Source organism: Varroa destructor, unplaced genomic scaffold, assembly GCF_002443255.2.
Source record: "Varroa destructor unplaced genomic scaffold, Vdes_3.0 BEIS01000002.1, whole genome shotgun sequence".
NCBI classification, from domain to species: Eukaryota; Metazoa; Arthropoda; class Arachnida; order Mesostigmata; family Varroidae; genus Varroa; species Varroa destructor.
In genome coordinates, this window is record NW_019211455.1 from 52,280,138 (window position 1) to 52,306,177 (window position 26,040).

The window sequence follows — 26,040 nt, forward strand, 5'->3', positions numbered from 1 at the left end:
CATCCCTCCACTTGGTCGTATTGGTGGAGAGGCACGATGTTCCGTATTTGGACTAGTATAATATATATATTGCAAGAAGCGTTCCCTAAGTCTTCTTTCCAGGATAGACAAATCAACAGCTGAATATGATTGCGCTTTCAGCTGGCACTTGGCCAGCCATTCAGTTGCTAGGTGCCAGGATGGGATGGACGAGCCGAACGCAGGGGGAAGCCTGTGACAGTTAGACAGAAACAGACGGCGTCGACAACGCGATGTCGCGGATTAGAAGTGGAACCGGAGCGACACGGGAAGAGAACGTGCCGGCCAGCCCAGCTGCCAAGAAAGAGCTGATCGTGAGGGCGCCGATGGTCCCTGTAGAAAGCAACAAGCGCCGGCATGGTGACCACGACGACAACAATAACGATAGCAACAACCGAGACAAGGCCCGGTGCAGTAGTAATGGAAATAGGATTCCTTCAACAGCTTAAACTGGTGAAGCCTTCCGCAGGCCGCTGTCAACGTTTCGTTCTCGTCACGTGTATGTAGACTTCTGTCATTAGCCGACGAAAAGGACAAGGCAAGTAAACGATTTCTGATGGAACACTTGCTGCTGAACATTTTCGGAGTGCGAATAAGCTCATTTGCAGTGGCTAACGAACTTGCGACGATATTCGGTTGAATTTCCTGAGAGGAGCAACGCTATTGCTTTTATGGGGCTTTTTCGATTTTTGCCGCTATGCATCTAATGAAAGTAAAGCATAAATACTACGCGTTCGTTCGTTTCGTCGTCACGAATGAGCGAGAAGAAGCCACCGTCAATTTTTTCAGCAAACGATAGCTCCAATAAATAGCAGTTTATACGAGCGTATTGTCGTTGCTGAATAGGATCAATTAATGGTGGTCCTGGTAAAACAATGTATTTGGACGATTTATGGCCGCGGTTCGAGGTTATAGCTGCGTCATGTCTTGCTCACCGTGTTATCACCCTGTACCTCCCGCAAGACAACGGGGAGACGTACTTCCGTCGCATTTTTCCTGCACAAAACAACATCTGAGTCAACCAAGCCGTTTTGCGATGACAGAAAAGGCGACAAACGGTTTAACATTGACGCTAACAAGCGCACGTGTGCCAATACTCGGAAACACAAGATGCCGCGGCGTGTGATAGAACACAGCGAAGTCGGCGCTGCTTGTATCGGTGCTGTCTACGAGAACTCAACTCTCATCGTGCTTTATTCGCTTATTTGTTTGCTAGTAGCTCAATCGCTGGCGAGTTACGCATCGATCGGACGTCTCCCTTCACATAGTTAACGATGTTGTCATGGAGATTTTCGTGACATATAAATCTCGGTTTCACGTTGAAGGATCTACGCGTTTTTTGCTGCTTTCCTTGATAGCCGTTCACACTCTCTTCGTTGTTTTGTGACGGTTTTACCTAACGCCGCTACTGCTGTTATAAAAGTGTCATTGCATCGTCGCCGTAATTTGATGTTAACTTTGTCTCAGAACCGTGATCATTCGTTGATTCGACGGAGTGAATACGATTGTTATTGATCTTATCGTGACGCCAATGCGGGTGAACAGAGTGAGAGTCTGGGAAATGTTTATGTTTGACGCACGCTCCGAAACGCTACCACTATCAGTAAATTACGATTGGCTGCTTTCTCGGCCATAGATATTATTATGGGGAGCGCAGTCTCTCTCCAATGACTATGATTAGTGGTCAACGACGCTTTTCGATATCACATACCGAAGTTCCACACATAATGTCGCCATTTTGGTAATTATACCACCCAGTACTTTGTTCTTAAATTAGATACGTTTTATTTTTCATTTAGCTTGCACATCGATTCTTTGAGGGTGTGTTTTTGCGTAGACTTTTGTTTTTATGTCCATCCAGACTCTGTCAAACTTAGTTTGTGTGCGTAAATATATATATATAGAACGTATACTAATTCAGATTTTCGGTATTGGAGAAGCTTATTATCGTCAATAGAATTTTTATGTTAGCTTCGTTAAACCGGAGTATGTAAGCCCGTCGGCGGAAGAACCTCCGAGAAAGGACCGCTAGGAAATCGGGATTTATTTTACAGTATGTAGACTATCACTGCAAGCGAGATGGGTTGGAGCACGATTCCAGTCACTGTGACAGAGGTCACAGAATCACAGTTCCGAACTAGGAACGGCGAATGTGCCGTCGCCTGAGTTTGTTGCCGAATCATTCATCAGAAATGTCCTACTGTTTGGCTGCGGCGTGTTCTGGTTCAACTTTTGGTGCTGGCACCAGAGCGGCACTACCAGCATGCTTAGCTGATCGACTCATACTGATTTCCGCTCGTAACTTCTGCATGCTGAAAAAGAAAGATTCACAGACCGTATTAGGGTTGTGGCTTGTTTCGCGCAACGCACCTGCGTATTCTAGGTAGGAAGACCTGTCAAACCTACCGATGTCGCCTGCATAGACAGAGAAAAATGTTCCCAATTCTTGCTGTTGCCATCGAATCATAGAGGCGTTGGAGCTACCAGAAACGAGTGCATAAATCGCTGCATTATCAGCAATAGCAGCAGCAGCAAAGCATCCATCCATCCGTCCATCAATCTCGAAAATTTCATTTCTTATCAGAGCGCGCGCACGCACAAACAAAGCGTATTGGTATGTTACTGCCACCGCTCGCTGCGCCGTAGAGATATCAGTTGTGTTCGTTCAGTTCAGCCGCATTTCAGTTGAGTGAGCTGTCAGTTTCGACGCGGGGCGACACCAAGAGAGAATCGGAAACAGGCGAAGAACTAAGGACCGTCTATCCACAATAGTTTGTCACGTTTGCCAGTTTTGTCCCGCAGTTAATCGTCCTGGTGGATCCGAGCAGTAGCGGTAGCCCGACAGCAGCCGTAGTTTTTCCTACGGCTGTTGTTAGAATTTCTGAGCGAATGCATTCGCAGCTTTCAGGCTTTCGTCTGCAATCAACAAGTATCGGCTAGTCGACAGAGGACGAATGACAAAGCTGGGCATGCTTCTTCTCCTGTACCTCAGTAGCGGCTTCTGATAGAAGTAACTGGCCAATCGGATTGAGTACATGCGGTTTGGCCATTAGTGTCCTTAGTCGTTCCTGCTTCAGGCTTCGAGGCCCGTAAGACTGTGCATGTTGCCCAACTACTTCGTTGACGTCAATGCGAAAAGAGCCTCTTCTGCTTCAACGCGTCCGACTTGCACCTACTGGCGACCTGACCATTACTAAGGCTGTCAGATACAGATATCAAACGATTCCCGCAGCTTGAAATCAATCGTACGACGTTTCAGTCGACGCTCCAGTATCTGAGGGCTGCGGTTCAAGCGTAGCTGATATATTTACATTCGGGAAATGATAAGACGTTAGCGTTGTTATCATGTCGTGCCCCTACAAGTACGACGCTAGACCAGGGTGAAGTAGAAATAAAATGTAGATAGTCGATAGATAGAATAATCAATTCACACGGAATTGTCCCAGACAGTTCACTTCTAACATGCTTGACGTATTCACACTTGAAATGCTTTAGCCAAAAGCTTATGTTTGGCTCATAGACGCGCCATGCGAGTCTGTGATAAAATTAGGATTAAATGTAGTTGAGTCTGAATAGCCTTATTACTTTTATTCCGTTTTTTGATGTGGTTCCTGCAACTAAAAGTTGATATATGCCGGTCATTGTCTCGATAGTGCACAATATCAGCTCAATTTCCTTTGTTCCTACAGCAGAAGGCTTAGTAGAATACAAAATGTGCATGTCCGAACAGGAACTACTACGTTAACAGCCACGACATTTATTTGCTGGAGTCGAAAGGATGGATGCCGGAGGATTCGAGATCATAGCGTTTACAATGTTTATACTGCATCAACAGTAATAAGCTTGTAATTGTTATTGCTGCAGCGGCGTCAAGCATGGTAGCAAGCTAGAAGGCAAATGTGGCCCTTCTAATGTCTGAGCAAATTGCGAGATCAACTCCGTTTTATCGCATATCACTTCAGTTTGTACATATATCCACCTACTGTATGCATATGCTTTAAGTTCCCCATTTCGGTAAACAAAGGACGGCATTACCGACCAGCTGACCAGCATCCACCGAAATAGATCTACCGCTAGCAGACATGCGACGTTTTCTTTTTCATTGTATGACTTGTTTCATACCAACTAACACATGGAGTCCAGAAAAAAGGCCTTAGGTCAATTCAATGGCCAGGGTCGGACCATGAATAGATGCGGTTGGACGAGATGGACGGAGCTTCTGGAGCTTTTTTCTCTTCAATGTCATATCTTCTCTCCGCCATCTATTCAGTCTAGACGCCCTAGAAATCCAGACAAGGAAGCAGGAACCAGATTTAGTATGTCCTGGCTCTTACGACACCATCCGGCCATCAGATGCGATAGTCGAGCATTCATTCAGGCCGGGCCGAACCGACGCCGACGACGTTTCGCTAGTGAAATGGAAAGAGCGATAACGAAAACAACGGTGGCCAGCTGTAAGTATAGCGCAGGATCAGCAAAGCTTGTAGAAAAGTCAAAAGAAGATGATGACCAGCTCGACCTGACCGTTGAGCGGCGATCGTATTTTCGTCAGTAAACAGACCATTGGTGCAAATAGTACGATGGAGAAGGCAGCCGCAGGACACCAGGCAGCGAGCAGGCTTCCGCGACGAAAGTAAACTAAAGGCGTCAACCTTTGAGATATCGCTGCGCTTTTCTTTCACCGCTAACGTTTCAAGTGCCGTAAGCTGTGGAGTTTGTTGTTGTCGGATCGGCTGAAAACGGGCTTTTGTGTGATCTCTTTCGAAGATCGTTTATATACTGTTGATGTGGAAAAGACGAAGGTCGGTATAGAAGAATGACTTCGATTAGTAAAGGTTCAGTATTGCTCTTATTACAAAAATAAAGGACGATCAAGTATATATATATATATATATATATCGTTAGCCGGAAAACTAAGGAGAAATTAGCTGTTATATTGCGTGAGATATAAAATTTAAGCATTGTGAAGTGTGGTTGTTATAAGATGAATGTATGCCAGCGATATCTCGTCGCGGGGTAATCCGTTCAAATTTCATTTTCACTGAGATATGACGTATTCCAATGATATATTGTATTCCATCGGCCATTTATATGGCATGTACAAGCAGCAATACAATATTGTAGAGTCTGTAATAGTGCCTCAGATCACTTTGGGATTGTTCGCGAATGCTTTTCATTAGTGTGGTACGACAGCATGCCCAAAAATGTAATTACATGGACCGGGTTCATCACTAGAACACCGTTACGTCAGAATGCCGTTCTGAGGCATTTCTTTGCGTATTTAGCTTCCCTAACCAAATGCGAGTTGTGCGAGGTCGTGACCTTTCCCGTGTTAAGTGAACTCCGCCGTCCGAACTTGCTCGTTTCGTCACTTAAACTGTTGCTGGTGATTGAGCCCACGGACGATAGAAACTTTGCGATAGTGGAAATTGACGGTGAGAGCCCCACTATCAGCGTCATGTGCCGTTACGTTCACCTAATACATATGGCGGCTGTTAGTCACTACCGGCTGCATAGATTGCTGCGGTGGTTAACACAGCGTCGGGAACGGCATACAAATGTATTCATATGCTTCCAAATAGGCATTATCAGCAGCACTGAAGCTACCGTCGATTTGACCGTTGCTCCCGTTACCACAATAATAGACACCCCTCAAACCCAACGTCGAACCCCGTTATACTTTGTCCGAAACTATTGCGCTCTTGCTTATTGGTCCCCACGAAAACATAAAATTGGAGAAGTGCATGATACATGAGCTAAACAGGCTTCAATAATAACGCCTATAACAAGACGTGCACAGACTTTTATCTGCCTATATATATGGAAGTATTCATAACGTGCCATCAGCATCATTTAGATACAGGTAATATACATATCTCTCCCCTATGTTTATATGCGTGTGTGTTCCTCGTAAAGAGGCGCAGATCACACACACACACACACACGTAGACAAGGTCGCGCTCTACATGGTCTGACGGTGAGGGATGCACGAAGCGAAGCCGCTGCTTGCACTTCATTGTCTCCGGGTCGACCATCAGATCCGTCACATCGGCGACAACAATAACTGCCAAAGCAACAAACTGCAAGTGTTAGTCGCGTCTAACTAACCAAGTCTATACTACAGCATTGGCCATGCTCAAGATGGCGTTACTAAAAGTCCTTTATCCCGAACTGCTTAAGACATAGGCTACACCACAGCGATGATGATGACAATGTGGCGGATCGTGCGCAATGAACTATCGGAAATGGGAGTAGAACTAGCAGTTGTAGTAATACGAGCTATTGATGCATTATACGATGGCCATTTACCGGTCCAAAGGACCTAGGACCCACCGAAGGAAAGCAACTGCCGAAAGTCTTTGTTGCCAACGGTCGAAAGTCTTCTTTGATCTTAACAACACCACCTACACTTTGTCCATAGTTATACGCGTCCAACATTCCCATATATATATATGTGATGTTCTTACATACACTATGCATAACAAGTATATTCAGGCTATTCGGTCATTTGTTTTCTTTAGCTTGACGGGAGTGGCAGCGGGCAATGTAAAAGTGGACCCCCGGGGGACGGGGGGCGGAGCCGGCGAGAGATGGAGAACTGAAGAAGTAGAGAAAGAAATTGGTGCAACATTCATACGGTTATTATGGCAGTGCTCTTTATCGAGAAGCGAATAATAAAGAATGAGTCCCTAGTTCTATCAGTGGCGTTTCGTGCTGGCCACGTACATATTGTGTACATCCTGTACGCCAGGGGTTAGTGCACGAGATCTGCAACTATACGATTTCTATGCTATACCTAATACAAATAATAATGCTAGTTGACTGGAGATAATGCGCCGGAGGCTTTCGTTTCTGTTCCGTCCCATAATGTATATATAAGGGTTTTCATGAAAAAATTTGTTGAGCAGCGAAACATACTATCCACCATAGTATTTCCCACTGTTGACTAGATCATCATGGCGCCGGTTGAAGATTTCGCCCGCCCTACGTCGGTCCCTTTTTGGTCCCAGAAGGTAGACACTGGCCACGTCACCAGAGGCAATCAGTGGCATTCTTGTTGCTATTGTTGGTCCTGTGTTCTAGCCAACGCTGTCAGAGCTACACAATGAGCTCCCACATAGATTTCTTCGTCGTTGCCCTGGTGCAGCCCCATGTACGAAATATACCAGCGTTCGAAACAGCAACGCGTCGTGCCAGCCTTGGTCGGCTTCTATCCCGCCTTCTACTCAACTGCAGACGCATCTATACAGGACACGCGCACACACAAAATACAGTCTCATCCCATACCTACACATAGCAATAGTAAGACGGTGATGAAGCCTGTAGCGTCTGCACCCGCTTCACATGAGGGGTTTCAGGGGACCAGAGGAGACTATCGATGGGAGATGGGGACATGGCACCGGCCTCCCGGCCTCGGGATGACTCACTATCGCCAGCGTCGACCGGCAGCGGGTGTATGCGCCTTCTAAGAGTCCGTTCCTTCATCCTTTTGTACTCAGTCTGGCAGGCGCTTACTTGCTTCATCTGTTGCACAGTGTCGCCTGCTACATGCCACTTCGTGCTTCAACCAGCAGGCTACCTCAGAGCTGCTGCGTTAGCCAGCTAAGGCTAACATCGGTAGGGGCGACATACAAACCCTCAACTAAGCCATCGTTTTTCTCATTTGCTCGCTTACTAGACAGAGAGCAAAGTTGTGAGCGCTGTTGAGACCTGCCTGCCTGCCTGTTTGATCGGCCTAGATAGCACTCCGAAGTCGCCGGGCTTCGTCACCGAGGAAATTCATGCAGCAGGAGCTACTGCGGCTGCTGGCTGTTTGTCCCAGCGACCATTCCTGTTCGACTCAACAACTTATGCTGGCGTTCGCGCTGCTCAACTAGCCAAAGCTGCTCTAAAGTTCAGCGACACAGTTAGCCAATAGCCTGCCATAGGCCAGGGCTAACTCTAACCCTAGCAGCAGACAGAGACGGGCGGAGCGCGTCTTAGCGACAAGCTCAATCGCGACGAAGTGACCAGACGATACCCACACCCCGCATATGGACGCGAATGTTTGGAACAGTATGGCTCAGCAACCCGGCTAGGTGTGTTACAAATTGCCGACTTTAATCTCGAGATGCATTTAACTATTCACTACTATAACCATCAATTCCAACGCGTTAAAAGTAAACTCAGAGTGAAATTGTTCTGAGTCTAGCCTGTTCTGTTGTCCATAGGCTCAGAGGCAACCTATATCACATGCAGCCCAGTACTGCGTACACGCGACAGTATGTAATCGTCATCTGATAAATATACAATATAGACGCGCATGATGGACCCTTCTATGTGATGGTATGGCTAACAGAACAACATCATTGAGGTGTAGCCACGGACTAATTGTGGAAGCATCAACGGTTTAAGAGACATAGCGTGGTTGAAAGTGCCCGTGTGCTTGTCGCCAAGTGCCAAAGTCGTTTGGTATGTTTCATTATGGCAGTCAGTAATGGAGTCGGCCGAGCACTATTAGCTGGTCTGGTGAGCTTAACTCACATATGCTAAGTCAAAGGAACGCAGCTTTTCGAAGCGCGCCGACCACAGGCGCAGCAGCACTCAGCTATCAGTAACGAAATATCCTCAGCTGGGTGAAAAACGTTTGTTCGCTATGGATCGACTCTGGTTTCTGCCTCGACCCTATCGCCGGCAGCACCCGACGCTTCCCGGTGGCGCCCGATGCGAGGGAGGCCCAGTCACAGAAGATACAATACTCAACTAGCAGCAAGCAGATTCAGATCGCCAGATCAGCAAGCAGATCGCGTTAGGGCTTGTACAGCGGGTGACTCCTTTTCTTTGTGCGCTGTACCAGCGTCATCGTAGCGCGACTTTCAAGCACTATGATTTCCACAATATAGGTAGCATTGGTCGTCTAGGCAAGCCAAGACCATGGTGAGCGCGAGCATTCGCTAAGGGTCCGGCAATCAGCCAGCCGTGCTCCGTACGATATGTTATAGTTTAGCTCCACATGGACACAGCTTACCGGTGCCGACACGAAATTACTTGGTGTCTCTTAGAGCGATGCACATAGGCCTGTTCAATAGAGCGAAAAGAAGTGTGAGCAGGACGTAGTATGCACGCATTTAGGGTCATGTTTGCCTGCTGTTATTGCTGCGACTGGTCCTACTGCGTCTGTTGTTAGTGCAGTTGATTTCCTGCAGGCCGCGTTAGGTAGGCCAGACGGAAGATGACGTACTGTCCACAAGTCTGTCTCGTACATCTTCTTTCATTTGAAACCAGAGTGTAGATAGCTTCGGATGTTAGAGACAGTGGCATGGGAGTGATAGGTCTGCGACACTCATACTGAAATGAGACAACAACAAAAACAACGACAACGATGTTCCGAAGCAAGCAGCCATCGAGTGTCGTTAACCATCCCAGTAGAGACAAAATTTGATTATAACGATGTCCTTCCTGTGTTGGGCCTGTTGAGGCCGAGCCAGATCAACACCAACATAAACACAACCTACGCAAGTCGAAAATAATGCTTTGTCTGCTAAATCAATGGTGATGATGACGAGTAGTCTAAACTTTATCTGCAGTTCTGGAAACTCATTCGGTACTCAACAGTACTGTGTATAGTAGTACTGCAAAGAATAGGCCAGAAAACATGAGCGCAGAAAACACAGATTCATTCAATAGTAGAATGAACAGCTCACCGAGTAGAATTGGCTTGTGAACTAGCAGATCCTCGATAAAGTCTTCCTTTACCATGAGACAAAGAGAGAGACATATGATGGCGCTTTCGGCTGGTGGTGGCGGCCAACGATCCACATCGGTACGGCCAAACAACCGGTTATCGTCTCCGCCTTCACATCAGAAATCTCATAGCTTTCACCATCATCATGGCCGGGGTTGGTTCAAGCAGACCAGCCAACTCCAATGAGCTGATTTGGAGCTGTCGCGAAAACAGAAAATGTACGATATAAAAATAATTTCAACCCCAGTGAAGCAATACAAAGCTACCCCCGTTCCTTTGTTCCTTTCGGCCGCTGTGAGCCATCCAGAACCGTTTCTTCTCTCTAATAGTGCATTCACCCCTAACTCCGGCACCGTAATAGTGGAGCTCTTCTTCGGTCCTTTTCCATGCCAAATACTATATGTATATATATATATATATATATATATATATATATATATGCCACTATAGGGCTTTCACAACAGATCCTGTAGGCCGAGCTATACATACAATAGGCGACCATTGTCAACAGCGGTCCTATGGTGTTAGCAAAGAGCTTGAAAACCAAGTTATGCGATAAGCGGCTGTTGCTGGACAGAGCGCGAACTGCAAGGAGCACTGAAAGTGAGTTGATGGACCTAATGACGCCAGCGGCGTTGGAGAGAAGAGGAAAAAAAAGTAAAATACTGCCCTCAACCCATCAAGGACACGTGCGCGTGGGACAATTTTAGTGGGAGCAATGGGGCTCGAGCGACCCGAAACGAAGTTTCAATGGAAGTTTGACAAAGATGAGGAGACTAGGAACGTCCTGTTCGCTAGACTGATTGATGGCTATTGTAGAATGTACGTACGTACGCACCCATATATATATATGAATGAACAGTTCACGCGCACTTGTGTGTGTCAGATTTTTTGCTTCAATGTACTCAGTGCTTCCATAATGTACATGTTTAGTAGTTGAGGTAATATGATTTGTGGTCACGTTTTACGTGACATAAACTTGTAAGGCTAACGTCATCCAGCGTGGTTCTTCGGAAGGGGCCGAACTGTTAAAAAACCAGGTCGACTGAGGAGGGCAGAAAATACCAACATCACGTCACTTGCGTGCAGTGCTAGTGTAGCGATACGTGTCTTTCAAGTATTTCTTATTAGAATAGGGATTTTGAAAAATAGGATCAATCCCGGCAACAAGGAACTTGAAACAAAGCGAAATTATGTTGGTTGATTGAAAGAATAAGTTAAGTTGGATAAAATAGCTTGCCGGAGATGTTCCCAGTGGTCTGCGATACCAAGAGATAAACTCGAGTAATTGTTATTCGTGAGCAGAAAAGTATTTGATTAAGTAGAGACAGACATCGATTGCTTTGGATGTAGCCAGCTCACGCTGTGAACGTATCCTCTGGCAGTCATCTTTTCCCTGTGTGTTTGCAATGCGGTCAAGAAAAAAGCTCGCTCAACCACTTAATTAGCAATAAATTTTGTTGGTGATATGTAAGTTATTGTTCGACGCGTTTCCGAAACGCTAACCGTCTGTCAGTTCGCTTTTGTTCATTTCACTATTCGGTGTCACGTGTTTTCGCTGCCAAATTTGCTCGCAGTAACAGCAAGGGAATTATCTTACACACGGCAGCCTATAGAGCGCCACCTTATGTATATAAATACACATATATATGTACGCTATCCCGATTCGCTGGCCGGAATCTGTTGATGCCAAAACATATGGCGGTACGGCTGAGTCGCGGCTGTATTGGTGTTGGCTCCGCCGCGGGCTGTTCCGTGGATGGCCGTGCGATAGCCCGTATTCATTGTAGTAGAAGTCCACGCTCGGTCGCCCACGAGTCCCCATGCGCAGCAGCACGCAGCTCTTCTAGCAGCCCACTCAATTTCGTTGTCTCTATCGGGCGCAACACTATGAATAGGAGGGGGACCGCTGGGGAAGTGGAGTGCGTAGGGAGCGTAGCGTATATCGTAATATAAGTTTAGTAAAGGGAGTCCATTCGAGGGGCCGCCGGACTGCAGTCCTGCAAGAATGAACGGCTCAGTCTGCTGTTTCTGCTACTGCCGCTGTAGCTGCTTCGTAGGCAGGGAACCTAGTAAACGCATGTTTTTTCTGCCGCTCATCGTCATTTGACTGCTCATCGGGCGCTCGCCTCAAACACCACTATTTCCATCATCACTACTGCGGCCGCCGACGCCGTCACCAAGTTGATGCCTTCAAGCCCAACACTCCCGCTGTCGGGCTTCCTCGTTGCTATGATGGGATGTTAGCTAATGGGTGTGAATATAGTCGAGACTTTAGAGAGGCGTATGCAGGCAGCGGCAAGGCGTCAGAGAGAGGAAAGTAAACTGTTCAGCGTAACTTCTATAGTTCAGGTTCCTGCTTTTCTGCTACAGAAGAAGGAGCGGCACTAGCAGCTGCTCCTTTTCCCCTTTTTTTTTTTCGTACTTGGGAATAAGAATGAGGTCCGGGGGCGTTGCACTGCCAGCGCCTTGATCGGTGCTGCTGCCGGTACCGTGATCAGCATTAGCAGCGCAGCCATCACTGTCACAGCATAGCATGATGCTAGTGCTGCGACGCCTCGAAACCAGGGCTCAGCATGCATCAGGGGGGTCGCATCATACCAGAGGCTCAGTTTAGCATTAGGTACTGAATTCACCTATGCAGACAGTGTGCACCCGGGAATAGCATTATATGCATATTGATGATACTATGTACCGTCGTTGGAGAGTCCCGAGCCCCGGCGCCGGCAACAGCGAGGAGTAAACGACTCAAGACCAACATTACCCACCGGCCTCCGGGCGGAGATGCCGCCAGTTGGGGCAATCGGCTCTCTCGGCCGCGGCCATGAGGGGGTTCAGTATGTCCTCTCTCTCGCTCCATTTTCCGATACTAACGAACGAGACGAGCCCTGAAACAGCCTCCTCTCCGTTCTTTCGCTCCGAGGCGTGGCCCAACGGCAGGCGATGCGTGGCGGCTGCTGAGGCTGTGTGAGCCGGCCAACGTAAAATTTTATTTCATCACGACAAAATGAAACTCGACAAATGTCATTTATGTTGAACGCTTGATATTAGATTAGCAGCTCTATCGTATGATACGCAGTCGTATTTAGAAATCAGGATAAAATAAGTCTTTATTAAAGCGAAATTAGCGGGAAACAGAAAGGAAGTGGCGCTTATAACGCCAAAGACTGCTTGGTCGGTGAGGTCCGAGCCAGCGGGGGTATCTATAAGGCAATCCGGTGACACCACGACGTAGGGCTAGTGAAGTACTCGCGAAAACTTGCCATGCACGCGATCAAATTCACGCTGCTTTGTCAGAGCATGACACTGATCCACTATGCCAGTTCATGGTTGTCGACGAGCTCGCAAAATCTCAGCGATAACAAGTCTCTAACCGCAAGCTAAGCGGGCGGGCCACGCGCTTTTCAGGTAGAGGTAGACCTCCCATATATGTAAACCGGCTCCTTTCTTGCCTCTGTGGCGCGAACGAGGCGTACGATCTGTTAGAATCGTAACTCTCTGGAAACGAATGGAGAGTACAATCGTGGACAGCGATACAGGTGGACAAAGCTGCGATTCTGAGGGATCGCAATCAGCCGCAGCACGGGAAAAGTTTGAGATGGCGCTATGATATCACCATGCTGCAAGAAATGCAAGTACGGAAATAGCTAAGAATTATAGACTTCACTAATGAACGTTGCGGAGACGTTCTTTTGGACTCGTGCACCATGTAGGTATGTGGCAGTCGGTATACGAGGAAACCGGTCGATTGACACTGCTTAACTTAAGAACCTAACTAGGTTAAAATTTCGAAATTAGTTAGGGGCTACGCCCATATATTTCCAGACGAACGTCAAACTTGCATGTGGCTCATAACACTGACCAGCTATGGAGGCCTATGTTGATGACCACAGCTTTAGGCATCGTAATATCCAAGAATAAAATTTTTCAGTAGCTAGTTACCAGCGGCAAATGGATAAGTAAATGAAATATCTAACAAAAACTTCGTCTGTTCTTTTCTATTAGTACTCGAATTGTTTGTCTAGCAACGATACGTAGTCCGGTGTGCAGGAGCGTAGCACGACATTCTGCCAGTGCCTACATCGACATAGCATTACCAGGAGAAAAGACTCTTTGCATAAATGTCGACGTTTTGTTCTCACTAGACTGAGCAGCCATACTGGATTACTGCTGGCTCGGAACCGTTAATATTTTGACTAAGCTAAGGGAACAAAAGCGGACCCTGGCCCTGAAATCGCCAAGCTATAACCACGACTTTGATGAGCCACCACCTAAATTATTCTTCCTGCTAGTCCGTGTGTGTTTCTACATTCTACTGAGTTTCCCATTGTTGTTGACGCTGTTCAATCTGTGTACCTCTCGTCGCTTTTACCACAAACATATTCAGAGCCCTGAACCCTGTCCGAGACCTAGTACCAGTGGAGTTACTCGGTGGTCGGGAACTTCGCTCCTTCCTGCAGCGCACCAACAAACCCTTCAGGCCGGCAAGTAGCATCCACTCACCAATGCCCTATGAATGCAATTCCACTATGGACCAGCCGTTACCCTAGCGAATTCGTTCCCTGGCTGTTGCATGTTTGTATAGTGCCGAGGGAATAGCGTCTCGATCCAAAGTGAACGTAACACACTTAAACCGGACCGCCGCGTCAGCAATAGCACAGTTACCTGCGGGACGCACACGCAGTAATACCAAGACGCATCTAAGGGAGGCGATTCTTATCATCCTTTGGCGCCAAAACTCCGCTTTCTACACTTCTCTAACTACTGATTGACACGGCATTTGTGGCTATAGGATGTGCCGAAATGGTTAGCGAAAACCGGAGAACATTGGCCACAGCTTTGCGCATTGCAATATGAAAACTTCATCGGAATGTAGAAAGCCGCCGTCTAGTGGCTGAGCAGCTTTAGGAGTTGACAGCGCTAGCGGCAGCAGCCGGAGTGAACAAGCACCGTCAAGCCTCGTCAGGGCATATCCACCGTCGACATGGCGCGATGCTTTATCGCCGCGTTTTATCTCGACACTCGTCCAAGAGAAACTGTTAGTTATACACTTGTCTTCGATATTGGCCGCTTGTGTCGCCAAACGCATGAAAACCATTTCCCATATCAATGACATTATGTGTCCACCGTCGGCATTCAAACCTTATACCCCGGATGAGTACTGAATAATGAACATAAGCCTTTGAAGACACCTCTTGCCACACCGATAGTAGCTAGATCATGCGAACTATACAGATACCAAGCGTAAAAGGGCGGTGTCATGCCAACTTGTGTTGGTGCGGGCGGCGTCCCAAGCCGGCACTTTGGCTTCGCGGCCAGCCGACTCTCGATGTTGCGGCCAAGAGTCGCCCGCGAATCCCAGATTCTGCTTTACCATAGTCAGCTCTTCATTAGTTGAATCGCTGGAGCTTGTTGCCGCTGAACTAGAAAAAACCTTCCGCACACACACACACACACACACACACACACACACACACACACACACACACGAACGAACGCACACCAGACATACACACACACACGCACAAAGAACTATGATCACACAAACATCCGCGCATCTACTAGCAATTTAATCAGTCCCGTTCATCAATCACTTGAAATACAACAACAGTCGAATTGGCGTTGCTTGCGCTTGGTCACTTATCAGTCGCTTGCATGGTTTTATCGTGGCGGAAATATCTAACTGTTGCGCAACGAAAGGTCGATCCTTGGCGATTCACTTAAATCGCAAACCACCTCGTCAACCTTCTTCTCCTTCGGGCACCTCAAGCATAGGCTACTATCCCCACCCAGTTATCATGATCGCTTATCACAGACGCGACGAGTTTCTCACCTAGTCGTCGAGTTGTCGTCAACTTCGATCCAGTTGTACTTGTCGCACAGTTGTATCCTTGTTGGTGCACACTATAGGACGCACCGCACTTCTCAGTGTCTGTATACTTCTTGTTTGTTCCTCTGCTCTGGACAGATCTCTTCGAAACGCAAAATAGAAGCAAACCAAGCAACGAAGAGCTGAACTCACGCTATAGCAGCTCAGCGATTTCTCCTATCTCACCGTACTACTACTACACAACGGGTCTTGACCGACTCTCGAACTTGGACCAACACTCGCCGAACTGACTGACTCGATCGGTTTCGCTCTGACTGTAGCACACGGTACTTCGCACTGGCGTCAAGTAGTTCTGGCAGTTTCACTTGCTCGGAGCGTACTGACTCGCTTCAAGGGGGCTAACGCTTTTTGGAGACAACAGCGACGCCGCTGGCCGCTACAGCTCGCTCACTGCTGAAAAGAGAGAGGATAGACGGTGCGATGCTATGGCTATAGCGGTTCAAATGGGCGCGGTGCTTGTCGCCCGCCGCGCCGCCGCCGCCGCCGCCGCCGCCGCCGCCGCTGCCGCGGCGATCTCCAATCGCGCATGCTCCATCGGCAGGGGGCGCTGTCTGCATTTAGAATTCGAGGGTTCGTAGAGAGCGGTCGTTTGTCAGCGCTTGCACCGGCGCCGCAACAAGCATACGCAATAGATGTATGAAAAAGGTAGAAAAACGTTGTAGCCGACAATTGCTGCTAAACCTACTTCAAACTGATCAGTCAAAGTCTCAAAAACGCTGCTTTCTTTTCGGTTGGACCAAAGGCGGCTCACAGGCGCAGCATGGTCAATGTGTAATACACAGACTAGCGGTGCCGGAAGCCTAAGTTAGTTGCTAAACACTCATAGGTAATTTTTAGTATATTCAGGCAGCAATATATAACCGGACAGAGCGGAATTGATCGAAATTCTGCTGACACCCAATTTAGAGGTTTACCTAGGAGTGGAGGACGTTGACGGGATCATGCCGGTGCAGCAGAATGGATGAAAATTCACTATCTGAAAAACACGAATATAATAGCAGCAATAAAAAATAAGCAGGAAATATAGAAGCTGTAAGCGTCATTAGCGTTTCTCATAGAAGCTGCAGAGATAACGAGGACATATTGGGATTTCCGAGCCAATAGATGACGATCTATATGTTATTATCGAGTAGTAATTCTTACGCAGTCACGTGTTGGTGTACTTCGACGATGAGACATACTCGGTGGCACTGTAATCGAACTTCGTCCGATTATTTCAGGCTCTAAAATCGACTAAAAAAATTGTTGGACCACGTGAGAAACCCAACCGGCATAAATTGTCCAGCGCAACAAGTCGGAGCCGACAAGAACCTTCGGGGCGCGTCGCCAACGCGAGAGAGTCGACAAAAGTCGGCTACATGGCTGCCTGCTGATGCTTGAGCTAGCTCCAGAGTCCGGAATGGGGAATCTTCGGCGAGAGCAAACCGAAAGAGGCGGCGAAGGATTATATCCTGCTGTCCATCGAGAGCAGTGGCGGAGCGGCGTAATTCGAGAGGATTCGGACCCTTCGAAGAGGATCCCGAGAAGATCCTCATCCGCTCTGTTGATGTAGCAACAAAATCATTCGACCGATAGGTAAATAGAGCGAACCAACAGAGAGGGAGAGAGCGGAGATAGGGAGAGAAATCTGCGGGTGTGCAAAGACGTGGCGGTGGAAACGGTGGCAAAGGCGCCCGTATAGGGGCAAAAACGCGTTGGTACTTTAGTAGAAACATCTATGCGAAAGAGGAAAACTAGAGCTTGAATGAAACTACGTCCATTATGCGACTGCTGTCGATCTGCCACTAGTCTGCGGTGTGTTAGTCACCGGAGCCGCACAAGCCGCTGGCGCGGCTGAGCCTGGCTAGCTAACTGGCTGCTGCTGCTGCCAGCAGTCCGAACGCCCGCCCGCCCTCACAAGGCAGGCGACCCCGATAAGAGGGGCGACGTGTTGCCCGCGCGCGCGCAAGGATGGAGGAGCAGGAGGGAGGTGGGTGTGGGTTCACCGGGCGACGACGAAGGGTTCGCCTGCTCAAGCTTTTTCTCTCTGCCTCTGTTCGCTTGTTGCCCGTTTCTCGCCATGTCTCTATGCCTGTTTCGCAGGACAATGACCTGCAGCCGGCGGGCGGCTTCACCGCGTCACCGGCGCACGCCCAAAGTCGATGCTGGTGATGGCGGCGTTTTGCAGTGCTCCTAGATCATGGGTGGGGTCGCCGGTAGTGCGCTCCGATGCTTCGGTGCTCCTAAACTCCGGTTCTGCTGGCCTCTGGTCCGGGTGGCGAGCAGCGCCTATGCTGGCCAACACAGACGCTACCCGCCATTCACTGATAGCAGGCAGCAGGAGCGACTAACAGTAGCATTCCTGGTCAACTACACTTACTGCAGGATGACACCATTATTATCATTCTCGTGGGCGTCAACCGGGCAGTGAGAACGACCCATTGCTAAGCTCACTGGTGAACTGCCGGTAGGGTGTAAAAGGAGTAAAAATATTTCAACTGTTACAAGTATTAGCAATGTATGTTCTTTTCGCCAGGAAATACAGTATCTTACAGTTCTGTTTTTCAGGCTAAAATAAGATTGCCATCTTTGCCCCACAAATCAGCAAACCAACGACCATTGTAGCGGACAAGTAAGTCCGTAAGTATATATGAAGATGATTCTGTATTCGTGTAACATTGTCTGTCGAATTCTTACAATGGGAGTAGCGGCAATCTCAAGCTCAAGCGAGAATCAACGAATATCGGTAAGAACGTGCTAGAAAAGGAATCCGAGAGAGGGAAAGGGAGGACAATGCAAAAGAGCTTGCCCTTCGCATCGAACTCGGCCGAAGTTGGCCGAAGTCGAAGGAGGCAAAGTGACTACTATCTACCTATTTCTTAGGAAAGCTGATTAGTGGACTACTTTGAAATTGAGAACGCGGTCACACCCGTTGGGGCGTGCTGTAAGAGAGTGTAAATGGTCTGAACATTATGGATCGACAATAATAACTACACAACACTTGATTGCTGCACTGTTTAACAGAAACATAATGACCTTTGAAAGAGGGCACACAGTCGTTCAGGGGCAACGTAAGTGGGCCGGAAGTGGTCAAATGTTCAGAATTAGGCATCGTTTCTGGTTTCTCATTAGAACGGGACTAGAAAGGAGGGAACGATAGTTGGTGGGTGACCGACCGTATCAAAACCAAAAATCCTGTTGAGTTTGAAAGTACCGCCCGGCCACAGGTAATATAATCCATTTTTTAGGAAGCTTTCGAAGCAACTGAAGAGTTTACGGCACAGGCCGCGACGACCGGCACTTTCTGGCGTTTTAATATGAGCCAGATATGCAGACATTGTTCACCCATTAAAAGCTGTTTACCAAAGCACCTTTGAAGGTCACCCGATGTGTTGAAACACGAACAGTTATTTGCATACAGAAGCAAGAAACAAGCTGGTAAATTCATGGGGTCATGGGTCTGCTTGTATAGTGCGTGTTAATGCGTGTGTCCATACGCGATGCAACTACGCCAATGGGAAACAAGTTGAAAAACATTTGTGCCAGCTAGCATCATCACTCGCATACGAATATAAGATGGGGGTTGGCTATGATGACGCTAATTCTATATTGTGACACCGCTGACCACCCTGATGATGATACGTCCGCCATGAAGGTATCACGTTGTCGTTGTTTTATTTCGTCTCAACGTGTTTCTTGCTCGATTTCGATAGGAAAGGCACAAAGTGCAGAACGGTCCACGTTATCCGTGACTAGTGCGTTTCGCCGGCTATCGTATCGCACCACGCATAGGCGCGTACACGTATATGTGCCTATGGTGCCAAAGCCCAAAGTTGCAACATTGCCGTATCCCGATTAGGATCCAGGTTGCCTGTTCGTCTATCTGGCGGTTCTGCCTGCCCACGGCTGCAATGGCTTGGCACACGTTACAACAAATACTTTCTTCATTCGCCGAGTAAACAAAGACGTGTGCCATGGTCGTGTCCCACCAGCAGTAGCAGCGGCACAATCAGCCGGAAGACAAGCACGCGAAAGAGCGGTCGTCTTTCTTAAAGAAGGTATCCGCTCGGGTGGCAACAGGCGCAAAGAGTGATCTCTAGACAGAACGAAAAAAATAGCAAGAGTAAAAAAAGTGCTGGCTAGATACATCGAGGCGGAAAAGTGAGTAGTAGGCCAACAACAACAACAGCCACAACAGCGGTCGGAACGACGAACTATCATCGATAGCCAACGAAAAGCAGGCCGATGTACTGACAGTTAGTTTGTCGTCTTTTTTAACTCTATAGAAAAAAACAGTGGCGACGCAATTACCGTCGATAAGATACACCGACGGGTCGAGCGATGAAATTGGCAGCTAAGGCATTGACACGATCGCGACAAGTAGGTAAGTAGTATGAGTAGCGAGGCGTCGCCAACAATATACAGCTACGTAGAGAGGAGACATCGGCAGCCAGGCAATGGACGGCGCCGGCTACGGTCACCGTGGCGCTACCGACATTACCGCAGATGCCATCGACGTCACTGCACTTCATCGTCGTAGGTGTACGCTCTCGAAGAGGAGTACTGCGGCAGTATCGGTGGCGGTACTACTATTGACGAGGCCGTTTGTCGTAACGAAAGAACAACAGACGAACGGCAGACGAATTCCACCAGGTCTCTCAGCGCTTCGTCTTCTTGAAGATCAAGAGGGGAAACCAACTCGAAGGAGCTCTGCTTTACGCTGTGCATCATTTGCGAATAGTATTAACAGTAGTTGTATTCGTTCGAGACCAGACGAAGTGGCCCCACACATGATGGTCTAATGGCTGGCCAGCCGCTGATCGCTGGTAGGCAGCTGATACATAAAACGCGAGAAATTGCTAGCCAGCTGGTTAGGCAGCCCGTCTGCGCTTAGCCGCATTAAGTGGTCTTTCTATTAGTTGTTGTTATCGCTTTCGGTACTGTAGTCGACGATGGCTGGGTCGGGCTTTCTCCTCTAATCGAGATGAGTACCAAGGGAGAAGTGGAACCAAATAGAGAAACTGACGCGGATTACAGCGCACTGCATGGCGATGCCCATGGACGAGTGTTGGTCCTAGAGAGACCAAGGGAGTCCAGTCACGACGCCAGCGGTGACGCCCGCAACCATAACAATAAAAGCAGTAACAAGGATAACAACCGTAAGCGAACCATAGTGCTAGCGGACACTGTCACCGACGCTGACCATTGTCGATACGGGCATACACTCGTACGTAGGCACCACGGCCGCCGCCTCTGTTCCAAGAGGCCCGGTCCAGCCTGGGTACCCGAAGGCAGTAGAAGGTAGTCAGGAAATCTGGCTAGTCGCTCACCGCTGTCTACTTCATAGTCGACTCGATCCGGCGTCAGGCCATCGGACCATTAAACGCAAAGGGAGCGACAACTTAGAACCGAGCATGTTACCGTGCAAAAAAAAATGGGAACACTCGGAATAAGTGGAATACCGCAGGCGTTATGGTCAAAGAGCGAAATAGGACTTGCGGAGCTTCCTTGACTCCTGCTACTGCTGCGGCTGGTGATGCTCGCCTAACTTTTTTCGGTTTCTTCTTTGTTTGCCCTTTCCTATTCTACGCTGCAACGGGAAGTAGCATGATAGGCCACAACTTAAGGGGTCCTAGTGGGCAGCCAACGATCATCGCTGCACCAACAAGACCAAACCTCAGTCTGCTCTATGTCCCTCGCGCTTGTACGTAACTATTAGATTAAGTGGCACTTTTTTTCTTTTTAGCAGATTTAGCTCTTGTCGCTCATAGTATTATTTTATTTCGAAGCCCGTTAAGATTGACGGCTGAGACCTAGCGTCGATCCCTGTTTATTCAGGATTGTTTGACATTTGTTCACAACGTAGGTTCGATAGTACTCGATAGATTATGCTGTGTCTTAGTTAAGCTCGATTTAGTGGTGCTAGTTAAGCATTCTGGTCGATTATGCTGTTATTCTCCTAGCGGGATCACCGATAGGCACCGCTGCGTTAACAAGAAACGCCAAGCAAACACCCAAGAGGCAAAAAAAACGAAAGAGTGACGGGTAAATGTTAGTTGAGCAAGTCGACAAGCGAATGTTGTCGAGAATCGACGCGGCCATGTCGTTCATATCGGCAATGTTGACCAAAGCGGGCTCTTGACGAGAAAAGACGGTAAACGAGGACGGATTCAATCGCCTTATTTCTTCGTCGATAGTCAAACAGCCTAACAGCATGATTGCTATAACTAAGACGTACATATATACACAACTATAAACATGGCCAAGTGTTACACGATCATATTCTCGTCTCGGTACCCTACTGACATTTCTAGAGGTTGTGGGGGCTACTTCCTTATGTTGATGATGACTGACGGACTGACTTCACTGCGTTTACCGTTGTTGAACCAATTGTGGCATCATTAGAGTTTAGCTTTTCAATTAGTTACTCAGCGTATTGCTTCCGTGCGCACTTATTCTGACGAGGCGCTACGTAGGGATAAGAAGCAGGCAACAGGCTGGACAGCTTTCCGGACAACCCAGAATAACGAGGTGTGTGCATATAGCCGTAGGCCTGGCGAAGGAATACGGAGAAGTTAACTGTAGAAACGTGCAATTCCTCTTTCATATAATGTATGTAACTGGTAAACCCTAATCAGCATGTATTGAATAGGGTTCGGGTAAAATGACAATGTAGTACATAATATTATTATGGCGCCGAGAAATGTAATGATGCCCCATTAGCAGAAGATTGCCATAAAGAACTCCGCTAGACAGTCATTATCTCGCTTTCTGATAATCTCGTCACGAATTTGCCAAGAAGCCAACATTTGTTTGGTATTTGACAGTTTTCTATAGCATGGGTACGTGTAATATATAGCAGAAATATAATCTTTAGCCTTGAGTTTGCCTGCATAGATAAGTTTTTCTAGGCGACAAAGTATGTTTTCTAAATCGCTCATAACCCTTTCAATCTCTGATCCCACCCTGCCATGCAAGATTAACGAGCGTTAACGCCTTGCATAATGTTACAGCGTACAAACAGTGTCAAAAGCATTTTTGCCCGTTTTTATCGTCCCTTGGAGATCGGCTTCTTTTGTGCGGGATGTCTTGGTCGCTTGGTTGGCACAGCCAACGACCCCCTCAAGTCGGTTTAGTTTCAGCCCGTCTCGAACACTGCTGCTAGGAACCAGCATCTTGTGCAGTTCCTTGTCCATTTGTATTTTACCAGTGGAAGAAGCATATTTCCTTCCGCTCCGTCTATGTCACTAGACGGCTTCCCATCAACATGTGTGGGGATAATTAGGATATTTGGGATCTTCTATCAGTGGCCGCTGCAAGATGTAAGGATGCAGGAAAACACCTGAAGTGCAGAGCTGCACCTACCTCAGATCACTGCAGTGACGTGTTATTCACAGCGTCACGTAAAGTTGAACGGAGACCATTTAGGTTCGGGTGGGTATCAATAAGAGATAGGGTAACCCCAAGTGACCTGGGCGCTTGCCCTGTTGGCTGGACGTACATGATAGTTAGATGCTTGGCTTCACCGCACCGATGGCAGTTAACTTGATTAATGCCCATGTTAATGTTCTGCCGAAGCTGGGCATCTGCTACGAGTGAATGCTTGGGCGGCCGTGGAGACGAGTCTACCGCTGCTTGCATTAGCGAACTAGCTCACCGCCGAAGGTCCTGGAGTGCCTTACGGAAGACGAGCTTGTCGTGCACGAACGTCAAATGGACGGGCAAAAACCGAATTCTAAAGCGTCGCATCGTTATAGGCACCTCCGGCCGGAAACCATAGCGCCCGATGCCATTAAGCAAAAAGGACCATCAGCAATCATCACAGAGACAGGAACGCTTTCAAATATTTTATAGGGATACCACATGACGCGTTCGAACGATTAGTGCTGGTTCGTTTGACCTATACGTATATTTGCTTGAGTTGTCGAAAAAGCATGAGCCGTTTTTCAGGCTAAAGTGACAATAGCTATTACTTATTTTGAACTTCCTAAAATCCTCTATTCAGACTTGAGGTGAAGCACGTTGCATATGAGTAAAAGTTCTGCGTAAATTTGCTATATTTTGTAATTGTATTACGATAAAGGCACGAATGCTGCCTAGACCCATGAGGAAAATTGGCCTGTCATCGGAAGGAACAGTTCAAAAACGGTTCTGTTGCTTTCGTTCCGGGGATTTCAACGCAAAAAATGATTCCGATAAGATCTTGCCGCATTGAACTGTAATCTGTTGCGGCCTCTACAGAGCTCCCTTAGCGGTGCTCATTTCGTTTGAATGGAGAGATACGAAAATCGTTCAGAAGTATTACAGTCACGGCATGATCGTGTTATCAGCAAAATGGCAGAAAGTCGTAGTTGAAGATGGCGCACATTTCATTATCTAGCAATACGATTTTAAGATCGGAAAAAAGCGTTTCCAGCTTGATACGGTTAGTTGCTTGTCGACAGTCGAACATATGTATACATATCGATCCGGGTGAATCACTAAGCACCTGTACGATGATGCGGATCAAAGCTAGAGGTCTTCGCTGGCGGAAGCGTGTGTCGGACCTTTGACAATCGTGCTGGTCTTCTTCAAGCGTTGGTAACATTCGAGATAAGTGTAATTATATTCGGCATGTACGCAGTCGAAATTCTGATATTAGCAGGGATTGAGCGTTCCGTATTATAGAAGCTGTACCTGCTTCGTAGATTCGGATAATATACGAGAGATAGAGATAAAGGATACGAGAAAGACCTTAGAGGCACAGTTGGGATATTTAGAAGGCAGTGCTTTCCGAAGTTTAGCATTTCCTGGAAACATTAAATGATCGAGTGAACGCGGTAAACTTAAGGCAATAGGTTTATTGACAGATATTAATATGCCAGCGGTGATATTGCGTCGCAGACTTCAACTGCAATTTACGCCGATGGTTACGGCAATATGATTACGGCCGGTTAGTTCAGAACGTTGAGGGGCTGTTACGCTATATTGCTATTGAGGGAACGTTATTAATTATAGCTGTATTTAGGTAGCACTGCGTGGAATACGCCGCGGTCCAATATAACTGCGTGCCTCCGTGTTAAAGAACCGCAACTATGGGGCGTGGAATAATGTACAATCCGCCTATTTGCTACGGGTACGTATTACGTTCATCTTCTAAATAAACCAGTTTTTAATTTGCCATAGAATTCGATTGGTTTCTAATAGACGGCAACAACGGGGAAGGTGGCAACAATAACAATAAATTTTACAGAAACCATCGACTTTTTTAATATTTCATTTTGTACAGGGTGTTTCAAATTGTTCTTAATCATAAGAGTTGAATGACGACATTTTGTGATTAAAATATACTTAGCACACCCTTAGTACAATGACTATATATATTCGTCTTTCAATTACCGCAGTTTTTAGTCGAATGTCACTTTCTCTAGTCCAAGATTCGAACCCAGGCCAAAAGCACCTACCTTGAACGAATTATTTTGATTCTCATTATACTTGCACTACAAAGGCTGATCTTCATAAAATGAGCCGAGTAGATAGAAGCTGCTCAGTTGGTTTTCCCGCAGACGTTCCTCGGTACAGGTATAGGTGTATGGAGAGCATTGCACAGGGTCTTATTTCATTGATTGTCCTTATGCTAGAGGATGCTAGGAGTTTAGACGATCGGGTGTCCATTGATGGTGTATTTTAGAGATCCAGTTTTCCTATCATTTGCTCGGTTCCAAGTTCCGAATTTTGCTGATTGATCGCCGTGGGCTTTTCCCCTACCGAGAACAACCTGGTCGAATTGAAGTACTTAATTTATTGTGGCAAACCTAGTCGTGCACAAGTTAGCCAGCAGGACGTAGTGCCTTACAAACCAATCGCTAGAGGCGTCTTCTGACAAAAAATACCGGCCTTTACAGGTTTGCTTTCGCTAAGAACAACAAAAACTCTTGACATTCCCTTATCTTCACATGCCAGCACGAGAAGATTGCACGGGCACATATCATCGAACATAACCAGTACATTAATTGCACGTAATACAATGAGGGATCCACGTATATTTCAGTAGAAGAAAATGCCATTGTCGTTTGTCTAGCATTGCCACAACTACATGTACATACAGTCGTCAAACGCCAATTGTCGCTCGCCTGTTTGGGTTTCATTTAATACAAGTTAAGCCGCCATCTAATTTTTTGCTACTCAAGTAACTACATTCTCTATACAGGGCGCAGGGTCTAGAATACCAGTATAGCATAGGCTTAAATCATACCAAGTTGTTCTGGATTGAATAGGGCGTACAACACTGTGGAAGCAGGCCTTCTATGAAGGAAGTTGAAAAATCGACAAAAAAGGCACCGAAAACGTTGCAAGATAAGGGACATTGTTGCAGTCGAGGTTTACCGGATGGTGACAAAGCTGTTGGCTCCGTGGTTCCGTCCGGCGGCAACTGACAAGAGTTGTCTCA

At 47.3% G+C, this 26,040-nt stretch overlaps 2 long non-coding RNA genes across 2 annotated transcripts in view; one reads left to right on the forward strand and one right to left on the reverse strand.

Moving 5' to 3' along the window:
- Nucleotides 1–6: 6 nt before the first annotated feature.
- Nucleotides 7–26,040, forward strand: part of LOC147757984 (uncharacterized) — an 89,876-nt gene continuing 63,842 nt past the window's right edge. The window contains exon 1 of the long non-coding RNA XR_015321642.1: nt 7–1,759. This is a non-coding gene — a long non-coding RNA (uncharacterized LOC147757984). The remainder of the gene's footprint in view (nt 1,760–26,040) is intronic.
- On the reverse strand, nt 15,672–24,965 carry LOC147757985 (uncharacterized). The gene is made up of 3 exons (XR_015321637.1): nt 16,776–24,965; nt 16,547–16,608; nt 15,672–16,183 (listed from the first exon to the last, which is right to left on the reverse strand). It is a non-coding gene; the product is annotated as an uncharacterized LOC147757985 (long non-coding RNA).